Source organism: Toxorhynchites rutilus, unplaced genomic scaffold (genome assembly GCF_029784135.1).
Source record: "Toxorhynchites rutilus septentrionalis strain SRP unplaced genomic scaffold, ASM2978413v1 HiC_scaffold_43, whole genome shotgun sequence".
Taxonomy (NCBI): Eukaryota; Metazoa; Arthropoda; class Insecta; order Diptera; family Culicidae; genus Toxorhynchites; species Toxorhynchites rutilus.
The window spans coordinates 1-22,338 of NW_026600016.1; the positions used below are offsets into that span (position 1 = coordinate 1).

The 22,338-nt window shown below is 43.5% G+C and overlaps 1 long non-coding RNA gene across 1 annotated transcript; it reads left to right on the forward strand.

The window, feature by feature from the left end:
* Positions 1–4,181: 4,181 nt before the first annotated feature.
* Positions 4,182–10,891, forward strand: LOC129782165 (uncharacterized). The gene is made up of 2 exons (XR_008744413.1): positions 4,182–6,583; positions 10,593–10,891. It is a non-coding gene; the product is annotated as an uncharacterized LOC129782165 (long non-coding RNA).
* The last annotated feature ends 11,447 nt before the right edge of the window (positions 10,892–22,338 follow it).

The following is a 22,338-nucleotide window of genomic DNA, read 5'->3' on the forward strand; positions in this document are numbered from 1 at the left end:
TGACCTGACCTGACCTGACCTGACCTGACCTGACCTGACCTGACCTGACCTGACCTGACCTGACCTGACCTGACCTGACCTGACCTGACCTGACCTGACCTGACCTGACCTGATCTGACCTGACCTGACCTGACCTGACCTGACCTGACCTGACCTGACCTGACCTGACCTGACCTGACCTGACCTGACCTGACCTGACCTGACCTGACCTGACCTGACCTGACCTGACCTGACCTGACCTGACCTGACCTGACCTGACCTGACCTGACCTGACCTGACTAAAGCCTGAAGAATACACAATGGCAAAATACAGAGAAGTTCAATTTTCGGTCTGTGACATCGTGCGCGAGTGTACGTGTTATGATTTTGCACGCGAGTACAGAAGGGTTAAAAAAATCTTCTTTTACTTAATACAAACTTTTAGCATATTTTTCGTGTTGCACAACCAAAACACGAACAGTTTTCAAGGTGGAATTAAACATCACAACTGATTTCATTGGACGTTATGGGTACAAAAATAATTAACCTGTTTACGGTAAATAAATATTATAAATCAGCCATTCCATGCATAACCGATATAGTAGTTCTCAGATAAAAAGTGCTAATTTTGTTCTTCATCACAAAACATTAGACCCGTATTTTTATTTTTTTCGTTAGGGTGAACTTTTCCATTTTATGGTGTTTCAAAAAATCAATTATTTCAACTTTTTTTTTTTCAAAAATGCCTTTTTTTTAATTCATCACTTTTGAACCACGTTTTAGATAGTCAACATACCAAATTAAAACCAATGAGCTAGTAGTGGAGGCGAATGAACTGCAAAGTTTAAAGCCTCTTAAAAACAAAGAAACGAAACAATGAGCTAGCCTCATGAAGCAGCAAAAAAGTGGATTTTGTTTCGTAATTATTGATTGTAGTCGTCTTTTGTTGTTTTTATGGCTTTGAAAATATAGTATCTCTGATATCGATTATGTTATGTAAAAATCTTTTCAAGGAAAAATATTTTTTAAAATATAGAAAAACAACTACAACCAATAATTAGGAAAACAAAATCCATGGTTAGAGGCGAATGAACTGAAAGCCAAAAAGAAGAAGAAGAAGAAAATCCATGGTTCACGCATGTTCAGTATTTTTTAACAAAAGCTCATTGGCTTTAATTTGATATGTCGATCATCTAAATCGGTTCAGTGATTCAAAAGTTATTTTTGAAAAAAAGTCATTTTTGGGAAAAAGTTGAAAAAAAAATATTTTTCGCATAGCCCTATAACGAAAAAATAACAAAGTACGTATCTAATATGCAATAATATTAATATTGCAATAAAGAACAAAACTACCACTTTTGACGTAGGACTACGTCTTTCATTTCTATACCGGGGTGTAAAATCAAAATTTCGAAAACGAAAGCGTTACGCCGGAGACCGAGATTTTGAGCGTCAATAGCTCTTAAACAACTGACCGAAATGGTATGATAAACACTTCATTCGAAAGATAAAATGTGTACGCGGTATATACTTGTTACTTTTTCATCCAAAAACTTGTTTCAATTGCCTTAAAATTGCTTTCAAAACAGGCTATTGAAATCACCAATCGGTATATAAGCGAGCACCGCTCGGAAATCCACTCAGTCCTGATCCTTACCTGACCTGACCTGACCTGACCTGACCTGACCTGACCTGACCTGACCTGACCTGACCTGACCTGACCTGACCTGACCTGACCTGACCTGACCTGACCTGACCTGACCTGACCTGACCTGACCTGACCTGACCTGACCTGACCTGACCTGACCTGACCTGACCTGACCTGACCTGACCTGACCTGACCTGACCTGACCTGACCTGACCTGACCTGACCTGACCTGACCTGACCTGACCTGACCTGACCTGACCTGACCTGACCTGACCTGACCTGACCTGACCTGACCTGACCTGACCTGACCTGACCTGACCTGACCTGACCTGACCTGACCTGACCTGACCTGACCTGACCTGACCTGACCTGACCTGACCTGACCTGACCTGACCTGACCTGACCTGACCTGACCTGACCTGACCTGACCTGACCTGACCTGACCTGACCTGACCTGACCTGACCTGACCTGACCTGACCTGACCTGACCTGACCTGACCTGACCTGACCTGACCTGACCTGACCTGACCTGACCTGACCTGACCTGACCTGACCTGACCTGACCTGACCTGACCTGATGATAAACACTTCATTCGAAAGATAAAATGTGTACGCGGTATATACTTGTTACTTTTTCATCCAAAAACTTGTTTCAATTGCCTTAAAATTGCTTTCAAAACAGGCTATTGAAATCACCAATCGGTATATAAGCGAGCACCGCTCGGAAATCCACTCAGTCCTGATCCTTACCTGACCTGACCTGACCTGACCTGACCTGACCTGACCTGACCTGACCTGACCTGACCTGACCTGACCTGACCTGACCTGACCTGACCTGACCTGACCTGACCTGACCTGACCTGACCTGACCTGACCTGACCTGACCTGACCTGACCTGACCTGACCTGACCTGACCTGACCTGACCTGACCTGACCTGACCTGACCTGACCTGACCTGACCTGACCTGACCTGACCTGACCTGACCTGACCTGACCTGACCTGACTAAAGCCTGAAGAATACACAATGGCAAAATACAGAGAAGTTCAATTTTCGGTCTGTGACACCGTGCGCGAGTGTACGTGTTATGATTTTGCACGCGAGTACAGAAGGGTTAAAAAAATCTTCTTTTACTTAATACAAACTTTTAACATATTTTTCGTGTTGCACAACCAAAACACGAACAGTTTTCAAGGTGGAATTAAACATCACAACTGATTTCATTGGACGTTATGGGTACAAAAATAATTAACCTGTTTACGGTAAATAAATATTACAGCCATTCCATGCATAACCGATATAGTAGTTCTCAGATAAAAAGTGCTAATTTTGTTCTTCATCACAAAACATTAGACCCGTATTTTTATTTTTTTCGTTAGGGTGAACTTTTCCATTTTATGGTGTTTCAAAAAATCAATTATTTCAACTTTTTTTTTCAAAAATGCCTTTTTTTTAATTCATCACTTTTGAACCACGTTTTAGATAGTCAACATACCAAATTAAAACCAATGAGCTAGCCTCATGAAGCAGCAAAAAAGTGGATTTTGTTTCGTAATTATTGATTGTAGTCGTCTTTTGTTGTTTTTATGGCTTTGAAAATATAGTATCTCTGATATCGATTATGTTATGTAAAAATCTTCAGCTTTCAAGGAAAAATATTTTTTAAAATATAGAAAAACAACTACAACCAATAATTAGGAAAACAAAATCCATGGTTAGAGGCGAATGAACTGAAAGCCAAAAAGAAGAAGAAGAAGAAAATCCATGGTTCACGCATGTTCAGTATTTTTTAACAAAAGCTCATTGGCTTTAATTTGATATGTCGATCATCTAAATCGGTTCAGTGATTCAAAAGTTATTTTTGAAAAAAAGTCATTTTTGGGAAAAAGTTGAAAAAAAAATATTTTTCGCATAGCCCTATAACGAAAAAATAACAAAGTACGTATCTAATATGCAATAATATTAATATTGCAATAAAGAACAAAACTACCACTTTTGACGTAGGACTACGTCTTTCATTTCTATACCGGGGTGTAAAATCAAAATTTCGAAAACGAAAGCGTTACGCCGGAGACCGAGATTTTGAGCGTCAATAGCTCTTAAACAACTGACCGAAATGGTATGATAAACACTTCATTCGAAAGATAAAATGTGTACGCGGTATATACTTGTTACTTTTTCATCCAAAAACTTGTTTCAATTGCCTTAAAATTGCTTTCAAAACAGGCTATTGAAATCACCAATCGGTATATAAGCGAGCACCGCTCGGAAATCCACTCAGTCCTGATCCTTACCTGACCTGACCTGACCTGACCTGACCTGACCTGACCTGACCTGACCTGACCTGACCTGACCTGACCTGACCTGACCTGACCTGACCTGACCTGACCTGACCTGACCTGACCTGACCTGACCTGACCTGACCTGACCTGACCTGACCTGACCTGACCTGACCTGACCTGACCTGACCTGACCTGACCTGACCTGACCTGACCTGACCTGACCTGACCTGACCTGACCTGACCTGACCTGACCTGACCTGACCTGACCTGACCTGACCTGACCTGACCTGACCTGACCTGACCTGACCTGACCTGACCTGACCTGACCTGACCTGACCTGACCTGACCTGACCTGACCTGACCTGACCTGACCTGACCTGACCTGACCTGACCTGACCTGACCTGACCTGACCTGACTAAAGCCTGAAGAATACACAATGGCAAAATACAGAGAAGTTCAATTTTCGGTCTGTGACACCGTGCGCGAGTGTACGTGTTATGATTTTGCACGCGAGTACAGAAGGGTTAAAAAAATCTTCTTTTACTTAATACAAACTTTTAACATATTTTTCGTGTTGCACAACCAAAACACGAACAGTTTTCAAGGTGGAATTAAACATCACAACTGATTTCATTGGACGTTATGGGTACAAAAATAATTAACCTGTTTACGGTAAATAAATATTATAAATCAGCCATTCCATGCATAACCGATATAGTAGTTCTCAGATAAAAAGTGCTAATTTTGTTCTTCATCACAAAACATTAGACCCGTATTTTTATTTTTTTCGTTAGGGTGAACTTTTCCATTTTATGGTGTTTCAAAAAATCAATTATTTCAACTTTTTTTTTCAAAAATGCCTTTTTTTTAATTCATCACTTTTGAACCACGTTTTAGATAGTCAACATACCAAATTAAAACCAATGAGCTAGCCTCATGAAGCAGCAAAAAAGTGGATTTTGTTTCGTAATTATTGATTGTAGTCGTCTTTTGTTGTTTTTATGGCTTTGAAAATATAGTATCTCTGATATCGATTATGTTATGTAAAAATCTTCAGCTTTCAAGGAAAAATATTTTTTAAAATATAGAAAAACAACTACAACCAATAATTAGGAAAACAAAATCCATGGTTAGAGGCGAATGAACTGAAAGCCAAAAAGAAGAAGAAGAAGAAAATCCATGGTTCACGCATGTTCAGTATTTTTTAACAAAAGCTCATTGGCTTTAATTTGATATGTCGATCATCTAAATCGGTTCAGTGATTCAAAAGTTATTTTTGAAAAAAAGTCATTTTTGGGAAAAAGTTGAAAAAAAAATATTTTTCGCATAGCCCTATAACGAAAAAATAACAAAGTACGTATCTAATATGCAATAATATTAATATTGCAATAAAGAACAAAACTACCACTTTTGACGTAGGACTACGTCTTTCATTTCTATACCGGGGTGTAAAATCAAAGTTTCGAAAACGAAAGCGTTACGCCGGAGACCGAGATTTTGAGCGTCAATAGCTCTTAAACAACTGACCGAAATGGTATGATAAACACTTCATTCGAAAGATAAAATGTGTACGCGGTATATACTTGTTACTTTTTCATCCAAAAACTTGTTTCAATTGCCTTAAAATTGCTTTCAAAACAGGCTATTGAAATCACCAATCGGTATATAAGCGAGCACCGCTCGGAAATCCACTCAGTCCTGATCCTTACCTGACCTGACCTGACCTGACCTGACCTGACCTGACCTGACCTGACCTGACCTGACCTGACCTGACCTGACCTGACCTGACCTGACCTGACCTGACCTGACCTGACCTGACCTGACCTGACCTGACCTGACCTGACCTGACCTGACCTGACCTGACCTGACCTGACCTGACCTGACCTGACCTGACCTGACCTGACCTGACCTGACCTGACCTGACCTGATCTGACCTGACCTGACCTGACCTGACCTGACCTGACCTGACCTGACCTGACCTGACCTGACCTGACCTGACCTGACCTGACCTGACCTGACCTGACCTGACCTGACCTGACCTTATGTTTTCTAACCATATAACACTGCGACCAAATACATTTGCTTTTGTGATTTTTAAATCAAGTGTCTTTCGGGATGTTTACCCAACAATTTCTCAAAAGAGAAATGGGTGTTCTGAGAAAGGATGAGCGAACGCAAAAATAATGTAGACTAATTTGATGCAGCAGATATTTTGTCTATTGGAAATGTAATACAAATCATATCACAATACAAGCAATGTATTATGCATTATACGTAACGCTCTCGTTTTCGAAGTCCCCCAAATATTCATTTATTCATTCATTCAGAATTGATTCAAATGCAACTACAAACAAATGATCACTGAATCAACGATAGTCCTACGTCACCCTTGCGGTTATACCACAGATATAACCTACTTCCTGTTTTTTTGTATGGAATGGCTGTATATATAGATAATATATATACCTGCTTAAATGTATCTTTAATTTTTTTATAGAAATACTTCGCAGATCTGTTTGCATTGGCTGCTGAGGATGAAACGATAGGTACAATAGGACGAAGAAGTACTAGTAGTCGAGGCAGGAAGGTTGTGGCAAATAAAAAAGACCCATCTCCGTTTAACAATAATGCAAAGAAGACTCAAGACACTTACGCTAGCGATGACTCTACAGATGTAAGTACACAACATTAACCCTCTCATTACGACAGTGTGCTCCGCCAAAGCTCCGCCGAAAAGTTGTCGCGCTCGTGTGATCGAAGAGCAGTATAAATTTCATGTCGTCTAAAAACGACGCTCGTACACACAGCTCGTTGCGCGGATGTCGTCTGCAGACCACACTCGTAACGAAAGGGTTAATGGTTCATAATGAAATTACGCTATATTACCAAGTAATCAGTTTCCTGTTATGATTTATATTTTAAATAATATTGAGTAATCTTCTTTGAGACATATGTATTTCCATTCCATGAAAAGACGGGTGGGTAATATCGGGGACATAACCGGAGTGACGTAGGACTATACTGTCCCCTTTGTTAAATATATATTTTAAATATATTGTTTTATTTTCTTCTCCTACGTGAATACCTACCTATCTACCTGAAAAATGGATTAGTTTACTGTTTACTCTTTATGAATATGTTGATGGTTCTGAAAAGAACCTTTGGTGTTGTGTTTTTGTTATCACTCGATATTCCCATCTTGTTCGGTTAAACCTTCCTGTTTAGCTATTGCGTTTGCCACTCGCCACAGCTTTCACAGTTGGAAAATTTCTTCACATCCAGCTTGTGACACATTGTTCAGTAAATTACATTTAATGCGACGTGCCGGAGAAACACTTTGCCACTCACTGAAACTAATTGTTGCCTTGATGAGCGCCGAACCGAAGCTGCTCTGTTCTTGATGCGGGTTTTCTTATTGTCGTGAGCAGCTTTGCAAGCCAACTCGAGCACTCCGACGGCCGAAACTCTATAATCGCTGTTAGGTATACTGGTGCTCCGGCACCAATCCGTTCGGCCTAGTTACCCTTATTTTTTTATTTGTATGGAAAAAAACAATCAACCATTACTTTGGAAGTCATTCTCAACTAACGAAAAAAGATATTTTTACCCTTCAAAAAAGTTTGAAAACTTTGCCTTTGAGGGTTCCGAATTGTCATAATTTGAAACATAAAATAATTAAGAGATTTGTGAAATTTAAAGCATGTTCCAATAGTTCGAAAAAAAACCGGAAGCGTAAATATGATAGCCGAAGTATGCTTAATTAAAACGATTGACAAATAAAATATTGTTATATATATTTAAAATACCAACATGTCTTTCAGTTCAAATCCAATATTTTTGTAAGCTATATACAGTCAACTCTCCCTTACTCAATATTCAGTATCTCGATGCTCTCCCTAAATAGACCTGTGCGCCGCCGCCGCTGATCCTTTTTCATGCGCTGCCGCGATCGGTTATTTTGAACCGGCGCACTGCCAAGTCAATTTTGCCACGCCGATGACGATTTTTCGATATTTTCTGATCTATTTTTCATGCATTTGCTATTCTTGTTGCATATAACGTTTAATAACACAACCTTTTTGAAACCAATTGAAAATTCTTGAAAAAAATATTTTTAAACTATATGGCATTGTTGTACACCGTCGCCGCCGCATTACAAAAATGGTGCGTAGACCGCCGCCGTCACAGCCGATAATATGACCGGCGCACAGGTCTATCCCTAACTCAATGGAAATCCATATTACTTTGACCACTTTTTCTATACACATTCCTGAAATTTACCTCCTTAACTCGATGGTCCAGAGAAACCAGTACTATAGTTAAAAAAATTCCCACCAATGAAGAAAATCAATAGATTGCTCTCAAAGCAATTTTAAGCTATTGAAACATGTTTTTGGATCAATAAGTAACAAGCATAAAACGCGTAGACATTTTATTTTTTGAATGAAGCGATTATCATACCATTTCGTTTATCAGACAAAGAGGTTTTAACGCTCAAAATCGAGTTCCTCCAATGTGATTCTCTCGTTTTCGAAACTTTGAATTCATACCCTAGTATAGAATTAAAGACGTAGTCCAACGTCAGAATCATTTTCAACATAAAATGTCTTGAAAATAAATGTCATGTTTAAATTTTCTACAGAGTACAATACTCCCCCTTGGTTCACCGTGACTGGTTCGCGCTGACATAAGGGTGATCACAACAAACGCGAGCTGGCTCCTCTCTCTCAGTTTTTCACCACCTCGGCTGAAGATGCTTACTCCATAGAGAATTTTTGGTATTAACCAAGCATTTATTATCCGTAAAAGAGATTTCCTATGTCCCAAAGCTAGATTGCCAGAAATCGCCTTCAATAGATTCAATCTATTGCGGGCATCTTTTTTGACCATCTGAGCATGTGGTTTAAAACTCAGTCTCTTATCAAAAGTTACTCCCAGTATATTACGAGCGTCGTCTAAGATGACATCCGCGCGACGACCTGTGTGTACGAGTGTCGTCTATAGACGACATCCGCGCGATGAGAAATAGAAATTTTTGGAAGAATATGAGATAGAACCGGAATTAAATAAGTCGACCGAGGTACAGCAATGCGAGAAATTCCTACGTCACATTTACAAACGAGATTCAACAGACGAAGCAGTCAATAATGAAACGATGTTTGAAGTTATTCCAGAAATCAAGATCAAATTGTGCGATTCAATACAGTTTTTGTGAATGATACACTCAAAATTAATAGCTTGAATCTAAATCCTACCAGTGATGAAACACGATTCGTTAATAATCGATCTCCGTGGCAATCCACTTATCAATATAAGAAACAAAGCGACGCATATTTCCGGATGCTGCCAAGTTCTTAGATTCTATAATTCCAGTTCCACCTACATGTTAATCCGGAAACTGTCAAGGGAAAAATCATGGAAGAAAATAAGCAAAGATAAGCAAATCATCTTCGATTTCAAAACATGCAACCTATATCTTGATCATTTGCCAATGTTTAACAAGGAAATTTCAACAAGGAAAAAACAATCATCATGTGTCGGTAATCCCAGTCCCTTACCGCTCACATTACGATCTGCTGCATCGGTAATTGGTGCTAATTCAAAAACAGCAATGGAAGCCTCATATCAGCAGTCCCGTTGTGAACAGTCCAACTGTGAACATTCGAACAATAGGAACGCCGAAAAAGGCGGCATGTGTTGTGTATCGATAGAAATGGAATACTCGGCATGTGTTGTGTATCGATAGAATTGGAATATTCTTAGGCCTAAATAGCCACTGTGTTATACATAAAAAAAAACAAATGTTTATCGATGGATAGGAATCTTGGACCTAAAAAATATTCAACAATAGTTATCTTAACATAAGAATGTATACGAATAAATTCGGCTCTGTGACAGCTGAATTGCTAAATGAGCCTAATAAACGGATGGGATAAAAAAAAGGAAATTTCCGTACCAAGAAGGAAAAAGAAAATACACCCATACCTCGCAAAGCGAAAAGCCGTATAAGGAATCAATTATTCTAATATAAATTTATACAAATTCAATCAGGTCAGTTCCAAATTTGTAAAATATGTAACATGGTTTATCGTTAAAAATGTATTTTATCTTTTTATTTTTATTTCATTTTAATCAAAAATTAAATTCATTTAAATCAAAAATACATACAAAACATAAACATAAAACATACAACATACATACATAAAAACCAACAACAATCTATAAACAAAAATGAAACAACTTCATGTTACATGGAATATGTGTATGTATACATACCTAATTTGTGTGTTGTTTAGGTTATTGTTTCGCAAATATTTTTTTCACTTATGTACAAAAGTGATTGTTGTACCAATCCTTAATTTTTTTGCCGTTATAACGAAACATTTTAGGCGTAAATCGAAAACGTGCCTGAATTGAAGAGGGCCGTTATAGCTAAATGCCGTATAAAGAGCGGCCGTATAGCGAGGTATGGGTGTACATACGAAATACCATAAAATGCTACCCACATTCGCGCGCTGGAATATGGGGTTTCGTGATCACAATTTTTTATTTTTTTATGATTCGATTATCCGGAGTGAAAAAAAAATCAATACTAAAAATGTAATTTCTCATATATTAAAATCAAATTTTAAATAACAATAATTACTAATTACTTTTTTATTATTTTGCAAATTTTTTTTCAGGATGACTGGTCGAAACACAAAACTGGGAAACGACGTAAGAAGGCCTTTAGTGACTCAGACTGATTGCATTCTACTTTATATTTTCAATGATAATCTGTGTAACAATATAAAAACAAAAATACTGGTTAACCAGAGTTAACGGTCTCTTTCGTGAGCGATATTTTTAGAGTCTCCCTCAGTGTGTAACAATTATTTTGTTTTTTTTTTTAAATTTTTATCACGAAAAAATCGCATTCATTTATATTTTATGTTATTCATTCGGAATAAACGAGCTTGAGCTTGAGCTTGGGTAGACTGTACAGTTCGTAGTTGCTCTCCATGATTGACCTGAACCAACCAAATTGCACAAAGAACACACAGAATGACGCTTGGGACTAGCAAATCATTCTCGTTAGGCAATTTTCGGTGATTCGAGCTTTAAATGGCCAATAAACAAGCCAATGACGCCAATAACGAGCTTTAAAACACGTCCTCTTCTACATTGAAACCGATATATTCGATAATAACCCGCCGGCGGATGATTACATTCACATACAATCATATGCTATATACTACAGACGAACACGTAACCAAAACTGATCTAACTAACACGTCAAAGCACTATGAATTCCGAAGTCAATTGTTAATGGCATATGAAAATAGATTCGCTTTAAAAAAAAATCACAGGAGGGTTGTGTCCGAGACACGACCGCATAATTGACGTAGGATTCCGTTAGGTTATCTGTTGATTTTGGATATGTTTGAAGAATTACATCGTTAAACTCTTCGATAATGATTTGGTGTATCTGAAAAGGGTCGTTTTGTTTGGTTATTGGGTATTGTTTGTTCATTCCACCAGTGTTTAACGGGTGATGATGACAGAAGGATGATAAACAGTCGTTGGATGGTGCGTATCAGATAAAGGATACCGAAATGGAACGAGATATGATGACGAGCCCTCTGTGATCCTAGACAAGATGCCTCTTGTGATATGTATGGATGAAATAAAGAAAAAAATTTCACCAATGTAATATAAGATAATTATTAATACCGAACACAATTATCAATTTTTCTCATCAGTAAAAACATGTTACTTTAATATAGCGAAAATATATTTGTAATGGGAATTGTTTATTCAACCCAATGCGAATTTTAATTGGACTAACAACACCTAATACTATATGTATATCATATGGGAAATCACTATTTCTTCTCTTTTACAATTTTTCTCGCCGTTAAACTTCCCTTGGGTGAAAATGAACACAACATAACAGACAGCTTAAACCAAACGATAAATCGTTCCATATATCAAGTCATTTTTAACCCCTTCCCGTATTATTTAATACGTCACAGATCAATTGATTTCAATACTCTGCTCTGTTCTAGTGCCCTATGTTATGCAAGTACACCACGAGTGAGACTCGATGTTGTGCGGGGAAGGGTTAACGGTTATCGTATACAATTTTACACTTACACTTGTGCTAAATTTTTCACAAGCACGATCGGACATTGATATGGAATTTCACGAAGCAATCAACATTATAGTTCCAAATTTAAATTTTAGTTGCTAGTATTAATCGTATCACTCTCCTTACTTTTTACGACCGAGGACGATGGGAGAGCAAAAGTGTTGGATCGAGGTGCTTCGGGTGTGATGTCAATCACATGTTTTCGACCAAGGACGATGGGAGAGCAAAAGTTTTGGATCGAGGTGCTTCGGGTGTGATGTCAATCACATGTTTTCGACCGAGGACGATGGGAGAACAAAATTTTGTCACGAGGTGCTTCGGGTGTGATGTCAATCACATGTTTTCGACCGAGGACGATGGGAGAGCAAAATTTTGTATCGAGGTGCTTCGGTTGTGTTGCCAATCAGGTGTTCTCGACCGAGGACGATGGGAGAGCAAAAGTTTTGGATCGAAGTGCTTCGGGTGTGATGTCAATCACATGTTTTCGACCGAGGACGATGGGAGAGCAAAATTTTGTCTCGAGGTGCTTCGGTTGTGTTGCCAATCAGGTGTTCTCGACCGAGGACGATGGGAGAGCAAAAGTTTTGGATCGAGGTGCTTCGGGTGTGATGTCACATGTTTTCGACCGAGGACGATGGGAGAGCAACATTTTGTCTCGAGGTGCTTCGGTTGTGTTGCCAATCAGGTGTTCTCGACCGAGGACGATGGGAGAGCAAAAGTTTTGGATCGAGGTGCTTCGGGTGTGTTGCCAATCAGGAGTTCTCGACCGAGGACGATGGGAGAGCATAAGTTTTGGATCGAGGTGCTTCGGGTGTGATGTCAATCACATGTTCTCGACCGAACACGATGGGAGAGCAAAAGTTTTGGATCGAGGTGCTTCGGGTGTGATGCCAATCACATGTTTTCGACCAAGGACGATGGGAGAGCAAAAGTTTTGGATCGAGGTGCTTCGGGTGTGATGTCAATCACATGTTTTCGACCGAGGACGATGGGAGAGCAAAATTTTGTCACGAGGTGCTTCGGTTGTGTTGCCAATCAGGTGTTCTCGACCGAGGACGTCCCCCGCACAGCGCACAAAACACAACAGCGCAACAGTTTGTTTAATTTGTCACTGCGCGAGCCAACGCCCGCAGTACGCAGTATTTGCATCGGTCCGGCACTGGTATTAAGTCCAATTCGATAACACAATAACACCAAGGCAACATCGAGGGTAAGAATGCGCGTGTCAAGTGTGATGAAAAGTCTCCCCCACACAGCGCACACAACACAACAGCGCAACGGTTTGTTGAATTTCTCACTGCGCAAGCCAGCACTCGCAGTACGAAATGTGTATAACGCTGACCCGTCGGCAATAACACCAAGACCCGGAAAGCGTCCACGTCCCGGAATGCAAAGTGTCAAGTGTTGGAAAAGTCCCCCGCACAGCGCACACAACACAACAGCGCAACAGTCCGGCACTGATATTAAGTCCAATTCGATAACACAATAACACCAAGGCAACATCGAGGGTAAGAATGCGCGTGTCAAGTGTGATGAAAAGTCTCCCCCACACAGCGCACACAACACAACAGCGCAACAGTTTGTTTAATTTCTCACTGCGCTTGCCAGCACTCGCAGTACGCAGTGTGTGCATCGGCCCGGCACTGGTATTAAGTCCAATTCGATAATATAATAACACCAAGCCAACATCAAGCACAGCACAGCACAACAGTTTGTTTTATTTCTCACCCGCAGTACGCAGTGTGTATAACATTGACAACGACGCGTACATGACTATTGAAAAAAAAAAAAAACAACACATTCACACATTGGTCACACATCATCATCTTTACCTACGGGAAAACTGAAACTGTTGGAAAAAAGTTCAACTATTGAAAAAATGTCAACTATTGAAACAAGTAACCAACTATTGAAACAACCAACACCTTAGGCACGGCCCAAGTACAAGTACGAGTTCAATAGTAGGGTTACCCCCCATCGGAATATGACCGACACCCGGCACTGGTACCGATTGCGGTGCGTGAACATTTCCCGACCCAGCATGGTGTCTCGGCTAGTGGTACAAGTCTATCCAAGGCACCCCTATAACGATGCCCCCAGTGCGGTATATACCCATGCCGAGGCAACGTTGGTATGACCATGTTTTACACTATTGTGGGGAAAGTTGGTGAGTGAAAAGTTTGAGGCATAACTTGCGAAGCTTGTATGGATGTTCGGTAGTACGATGCCGTACGGGTGGGGTCAAGTTACTGTCGGTAGGGTCGAACGTCTATCGAATCCAGTGAGTCGGATGGCCATCCATCGGAAGGGGGTAACCCCGACGGGTGAGCGTCATACGATTCCGGTGAGCTTCGCATGTCGAACCACCCCCCTGGTGGTGGTAAGATGTGCGTACTCCAGTGTGTGGTGTCGGGTCGTGCGTTGTGAGCGTCGAAGGGGCATAAGGCGATTGTCGCTCTCTCGTGTGCCATGCGAACCCTGTGCAGTACGGTGTGTCGAACATTGAAATACCTCCCATGTAAGACGATGGACGATGGGAGAGCATAAGTTTTGGATCGAGGTGCTTCGGGTGTGATGTCAATCACATGTTTTCGACCGAGGACGATGGGAGAGCAAAAGTTTTGGATCGAGGTGCTTCGGGTGTGTTGCCAATCAGGTGTTCTCGACCGAGGACGATGGGAGAGCAAAAGTTTTGGATCGAGGTGCTTCGGGTGTGATGTCAATCACATGTTTTCGACCGAGGACGATGGGAGAGCAAAATCTTTGGACCGAGGTGCTTCGGGTGTGATGTCAATCACCTGTTTTCGACCAAGGACGATGGGAGAGCAAAATTTTGTCTCGAGGTGCTTCGGTTGTGTTGCCAATCAGGTGTTCTCGACCGAGGACGATGGGAGAGCAAAAGTTTTGGATCGAGGTGCTTCGGGTGTGATGTCAATCACATGTTTTCGACCGAGGACGATGAGAGAGCAAAAGTTTTGGATCGAGGTGCTTCGGGTGTGATGTCAATCACATGTTTTCGACCAAGGACGATGGGATTGCTAAAGTTTTGGATCGAGGTGCTTCGGGTGTGATGTCAATCACATGTTCTCGACCGAACACGATGGGAGAGCAAAAGTTTTGGATCGAGGTGCTTCGGGTGTGATGCCAATCACATGTTTTCGACCAAGGACGATGGGAGAGCAAAAGTTTTGGATCGAGGTGCTTCGGGTGTGATGTCAATCACATGTTTTCGACCGAGGACGATGGGAGAACAAAATTTTGTCACGAGGTGCTTTGGTTGTGTTGCCAATCAGGTGTTCTCGACCGAGGACGATGGGAGAGCAAAAGTGTTGGATCGAGGTGCTTCGGGTGTGATGTCAATCACATGTTTTCGACCGAGGACGATGGGAGAGCAAAATTTTGTCACGAGGTGCTTCGGTTGTGTTGCCAATCAGGTGTTCTCGACCGAGGACGTCCCCCGCACAGCGCACACAACACAACAGCGCAACAGTTTGTTTAATTTGTCACTGCGCGAGCCAACGCCCGCAGTACGCAGTATGTGCATCGGTCCGGCACTGGTATTAAGTCCAATTCGATAACACAATAACACCAAGGCAACATCGAGGGTAAGAATGCGCGTGTCAAGTGTGATGAAAAGTCTCCCCCACACAGCGCACACAACACAACAGCGCAACGGTTTGTTGAATTTCTCACTGCGCAAGCCAGCACTCGCAGTACGAAATGTGTATAACGCTGACCCGTCGGCAATAACACCAAGACCCGGAAAGCGTCCACGTCCCGGAATGCAAAGTGTCAAGTGTTGGAAAAGTCCCCCGCACAGCGCACACAACACAACAGCGCAACAGTCCGGCACTGATATTAAGTCCAATTCGATAACACAATAACACCAAGGCAACATCGAGGGTAAGAATGCGCGTGTCAAGTGTGATGAAAAGTCTCCCCCACACAGCGCACACAACACAACAGCGCAACAGTTTGTTTAATTTCTCACTGCGCTTGCCAGCACTCGCAGTACGCAGTGTGTGCATCGGCCCGGCACTGGTATTAAGTCCAATTCGATAATATAATAACACCAAGCCAACATCAAGCACAGCACAGCACAACAGTTTGTTTTATTTCTCACCCGCAGTACGCAGTGTGTATAACATTGACAACGACGCGTACATGACTATTGAAAAAAAAAAAAAACAACACATTCACACATTGGTCACACATCATCATCTTTACCTACGGGAAAACTGAAACTGTTGGAAAAAAGTTCAACTATTGAAAAAATGTCAACTATTGAAACAAGTAACCAACTATTGAAACAACCAACACCTTAGGCACGGCCCAAGTACAAGTACGAGTTCAATAGTAGGGTTACCCCCCATCGGAATATGACCGACACCCGGCACTGGTACCGATTGCGGTGCGTGAACATTTCCCGACCCAGCATGGTGTCTCGGCTAGTGGTACAAGTCTATCCAAGGCACCCCTATAACGATGCCCCCAGTGCGGTATATACCCATGCCGAGGCAACGTTGGTATGACCATGTTTTACACTATTGTGGGGAAAGTTGGTGAGTGAAAAGTTTGAGGCATAACTTGCGAAGCTTGTATGGATGTTCGGTAGTACGATGCCGTACGGGTGGGGTCAAGTTACTGTCGGTAGGGTCGAACGTCTATCGAATCCAGTGAGTCGGATGGCCATCCATCGGAAGGGGGTAACCCCGACGGGTGAGCGTCATACGATTCCGGTGAGCTTCGCATGTCGAACCACCCCCCTGGTGGTGGTAAGATGTGCGTACTCCAGTGTGTGGTGTCGGGTCGTGCGTTGTGAGCGTCGAAGGGGCATAAGGCGATTGTCGCTCTCCCAGTGCGGTATATACCCATGCCGAGGCAACGTTGGTATGACCATGTTTTACACTATTGTGGGGAAAGTTGGTGAGTGAAAAGTTTGAGGCATAACTTGCGAAGCTTGTATGGATGTTCGGTAGTACGATGCCGTACGGGTGGGGTCAAGTTACTGTCGGTAGGGTCGAACGTCTATCGAATCCAGTGAGTCGGATGGCCATCCATCGGAAGGGGGTAACCCCGACGGGTGAGCGTCATACGATTCCGGTGAGCTTCGCATGTCGAACCACCCCCCTGGTGGTGGTAAGATGTGCGTACTCCAGTGTGTGGTGTCGGGTCGTGCGTTGTGAGCGTCGAAGGGGCATAAGGCGATTGTCGCTCTCTCGTGTGCCATGCGAACCCTGTGCAGTACGGTGTGTCGAACATTGAAATACCTCCCATGTAAGACGATGGACGATGGGAGAGCATAAGTTTTGGATCGAGGTGCTTCGGGTGTGATGTCAATCACATGTTTTCGACCGAGGACGATGAGAGAGCAAAAGTTTTGGATCGAGGTGCTTCGGGTGTGATGTCAATCACCTGTTTTCGACCAAGGACGATGGGAGAGCAAAATTTTGTCTCGAGGTGCTTCGGTTGTGTTGCCAATCAGGTGTTCTCGACCGAGGACGATGGGAGAGCAAAAGTTTTGGATCGAGGTGCTTCGGGTGTGATGTCAATCACATGTTTTCGACCGAGGACGATGAGAGAGCAAAAGTTTTGGATCGAGGTGCTTCGGGTGTGATGTCAATCACATGTTTTCGACCAAGGACGATGGGATTGCTAAAGTTTTGGATCGAGGTGCTTCGGGTGTGATGTCAATCACATGTTCTCGACCGAACACGATGGGAGAGCAAAAGTTTTGGATCGAGGTGCTTCGGGTGTGATGCCAATCACATGTTTTCGACCAAGGACGATGGGAGAGCAAAAGTTTTGGATCGAGGTGCTTCGGGTGTGATGTCAATCACATGTTTTCGACCGAGGACGATGGGAGAACAAAATTTTGTCACGAGGTGCTTTGGTTGTGTTGCCAATCAGGTGTTCTCGACCGAGGACGATGGGAGAGCAAAAGTGTTGGATCGAGGTGCTTCGGGTGTGATGTCAATCACATGTTTTCGACCGAGGACGATGGGAGAGCAAAATTTTGTCACGAGGTGCTTCGGTTGTGTTGCCAATCAGGTGTTCTCGACCGAGGACGTCCCCCGCACAGCGCACACAACACAACAGCGCAACAGTTTGTTTAATTTGTCACTGCGCGAGCCAACGCCCGCAGTACGCAGTATGTGCATCGGTCCGGCACTGGTATTAAGTCCAATTCGATAACACAATAACACCAGGGCAACATCGAGGGTAAGAATGCGCGTGTCAAGTGTGATGAAAAGTCTCCCCCACACAGCGCACACAACACAACAGCGCAACGGTTTGTTGAATTTCTCACTGCGCAAGCCAGCACTCGCAGTACGAAATGTGTATAACGCTGACCCGTCGGCAATAACACCAAGACCCGGAAAGCGTCCACGTCCCGGAATGCAAAGTGTCAAGTGTTGGAAAAGTCCCCCGCACAGCGCACACAACACAACAGCGCAACAGTCCGGCACTGATATTAAGTCCAATTCGATAACACAATAACACCAAGGCAACATCGAGGGTAAGAATGCGCGTGTCAAGTGTGATGAAAAGTCTCCCCCACACAGCGCACACAACACAACAGCGCAACAGTTTGTTTAATTTCTCACTGCGCTTGCCAGCACTCGCAGTACGCAGTGTGTGCATCGGCCCGGCACTGGTATTAAGTCCAATTCGATAATATAATAACACCAAGCCAACATCAAGCACAGCACAGCACAACAGTTTGTTTTATTTCTCACCCGCAGTACGCAGTGTGTATAACATCGACAACGACGCGTACATGACTATTGAAAAAAAAAAACAACACATTCACACATTGGTCACACATCATCATCTTTACCTACGGGAAAACTGAAACTGTTGGAAAAAAGTTCAACTATTGAAAAAATGTCAACTATTGAAACAAGTAACCAACTATTGAAACAACCAACACCTTAGGCACGGCCCAAGTACAAGTACGAGTTCAATAGTAGGGTTACCCCCCATCGGAATATGACCGACACCCGGCACTGGTACCGATTGCGGTGCGTGAACATTTCCCGACCCAGCATGGTGTCTCGGCTAGTGGTACAAGTCTATCCAAGGCACCCCTATAACGATGCCCCCAGTGCGGTATATACCCATGCCGAGGCAACGTTGGTATGACCATGTTTTACACTATTGTGGGGAAAGTTGGTGAGTGAAAAGTTTGAGGCATAACTTGCGAAGCTTGTATGGATGTTCGGTAGTACGATGCCGTACGGGTGGGGTCAAGTTACTGTCGGTAGGGTCGAACGTCTATCGAATCCAGTGAGTCGGATGGCCATCCATCGGAAGGGGGTAACCCCGACGGGTGAGCGTCATACGATTCCGGTGAGCTTCGCATGTCGAACCACCCCCCTGGTGGTGGTAAGATGTGCGTACTCCAGTGTGTGGTGTCGGGTCGTGCGTTGTGAGCGTCGAAGGGGCATAAGGCGATTGTCGCTCTCTCGTGTGCCATGCGAACCCTGTGCAGTACGGTGTGTCGAACATTGAAATACCTCCCATGTAAGACGATGGACGATGGGAGAGCATAAGTTTTGGATCGAGGTGCTTCGGGTGTGATGTCAATCACATGTTTTCGACCGAGGACGATGGGAGAGCAAAAGTTTTGGATCGAGGTGCTTCGGGTGTGTTGCCAATCAGGTGTTCTCGACCGAGGACGATGGGAGAGCAAAAGTTTTGGATCGAGGAGCTTCGGGTGTGATGCCAATCACATGTTTTCGACCAAGGACGATGGGAGAGCAAAAGTTTTGGATCGAGGTGCTTCGGGTGTGATGTCAATCACATGTTTTCGACCGAGGACGATGGGAGAACAAAATTTTGTCTCGAGGTGCTTCGGTTGTGTTGCCAATCAGGTGTTCTCGACCGAGGACGATGGGAGAGCAAAAGTTTTGGATCGAGGTGCTTCGGGTGTGATGTCAATCACATGTTTTCGACCGAGGACGATGGGAGAGCAAAATCTTTGGACCGAGGTGCTTCGGGTGTGATGTCAATCACCTGTTTTCGACCAAGGACGATGGGAGAGCAAAATTTTGTCTCGAGGTGCTTCGGTTGTGTTGCCAATCAGGTGTTCTCGACCGAGGACGATGGGAGAGCAAAAGTTTTGGATCGAGGTGCTTCGGGTGTGATGTCAATCACATGTTTTCGACCAAGGACGATGGGATTGCTAAAGTTTTGGATCGAGGTGCTTCGGGTGTGATGTCAATCACATGTTCTCGACCGAACACGATGGGAGAGCAAAAGTTTTGGATCGAGGTGCTTCGGGTGTGATGCCAATCACATGTTTTCGACCAAGGACGATGGGAGAGCAAAAGTTTTGGATCGAGGTGCTTCGGGTGTGATGTCAATCACATGTTTTCGACCGAGGACGATGGGAGAACAAAATTTTGTCACGAGGTGCTTTGGTTGTGTTGCCAATCAGGTGTTCTCGACCGAGGACGATGGGAGAGCAAAAGTGTTGGATCGAGGTGCTTCGGGTGTGATGTCAATCACATGTTTTCGACCGAGGACGATGGGAGAGCAAAATTTTGTCACGAGGTGCTTCGGTTGTGTTGCCAATCAGGTGTTCTCGACCGAGGACGTCCCCCGCACAGCGCACACAACACAACAGCGCAACAGTTTGTTTAATTTGTCACTGCGCGAGCCAACGCCCGCAGTACGCAGTATGTGCATCGGTCCGGCACTGGTATTAAGTCCAATTCGATAACACAATAACACCAAGGCAACATCGAGGGTAAGAATGCGCGTGTCAAGTGTGATGAAAAGTCTCCCCCACACAGCGCACACAACACAACAGCGCAACGGTTTGTTGAATTTCTCACTGCGCAAGCCAGCACTCGCAGTACGAAATGTGTATAACGCTGACCCGTCGGCAATAACACCAAGACCCGGAAAGCGTCCACGTCCCGGAATGCAAAGTGTCAAGTGTTGGAAAAGTCCCCCGCACAGCGCACACAACACAACAGCGCAACAGTCCGGCACTGATATTAAGTCCAATTCGATAACACAATAACACCAAGGCAACATCGAGGGTAAGAATGCGCGTGTCAAGTGTGATGAAAAGTCTCCCCCACACAGCGCACACAACACAACAGCGCAACAGTTTGTTTAATTTCTCACTGCGCTTGCCAGCACTCGCAGTACGCAGTGTGTGCATCGGCCCGGCACTGGTATTAAGTCCAATTCGATAATATAATAACACCAAGCCAACATCAAGCACAGCACAGCACAACAGTTTGTTTTATTTCTCACCCGCAGTACGCAGTGTGTATAACATCGACAACGACGCGTACATGACTATTGAAAAAAAAAAACAACACATTCACACATTGGTCACACATCATCATCTTTACCTACGGGAAAACTGAAACTGTTGGAAAAAAGTTCAACTATTGAAAAAATGTCAACTATTGAAACAAGTAACCAACTATTGAAACAACCAACACCTTAGGCACGGCCCAAGTACAAGTACGAGTTCAATAGTAGGGTTACCCCCCATCGGAATATGACCGACACCCGGCACTGGTACCGATTGCGGTGCGTGAACATTTCCCGACCCAGCATGGTGTCTCGGCTAGTGGTACAAGTCTATCCAAGGCACCCCTATAACGATGCCCCCAGTGCGGTATATACCCATGCCGAGGCAACGTTGGTATGACCATGTTTTACACTATTGTGGGGAAAGTTGGTGAGTGAAAAGTTTGAGGCATAACTTGCGAAGCTTGTATGGATGTTCGGTAGTACGATGCCGTACGGGTGGGGTCAAGTTACTGTCGGTAGGGTCGAACGTCTATCGAATCCAGTGAGTCGGATGGCCATCCATCGGAAGGGGGTAACCCCGACGGGTGAGCGTCATACGATTCCGGTGAGCTTCGCATGTCGAACCACCCCCCTGGTGGTGGTAAGATGTGCGTACTCCAGTGTGTGGTGTCGGGTCGTGCGTTGTGAGCGTCGAAGGGGCATAAGGCGATTGTCGCTCTCCCAGTGCGGTATATACCCATGCCGAGGCAACGTTGGTATGACCATGTTTTACACTATTGTGGGGAAAGTTGGTGAGTGAAAAGTTTGAGGCATAACTTGCGAAGCTTGTATGGATGTTCGGTAGTACGATGCCGTACGGGTGGGGTCAAGTTACTGTCGGTAGGGTCGAACGTCTATCGAATCCAGTGAGTCGGATGGCCATCCATCGGAAGGGGGTAACCCCGACGGGTGAGCGTCATACGATTCCGGTGAGCTTCGCATGTCGAACCACCCCCCTGGTGGTGGTAAGATGTGCG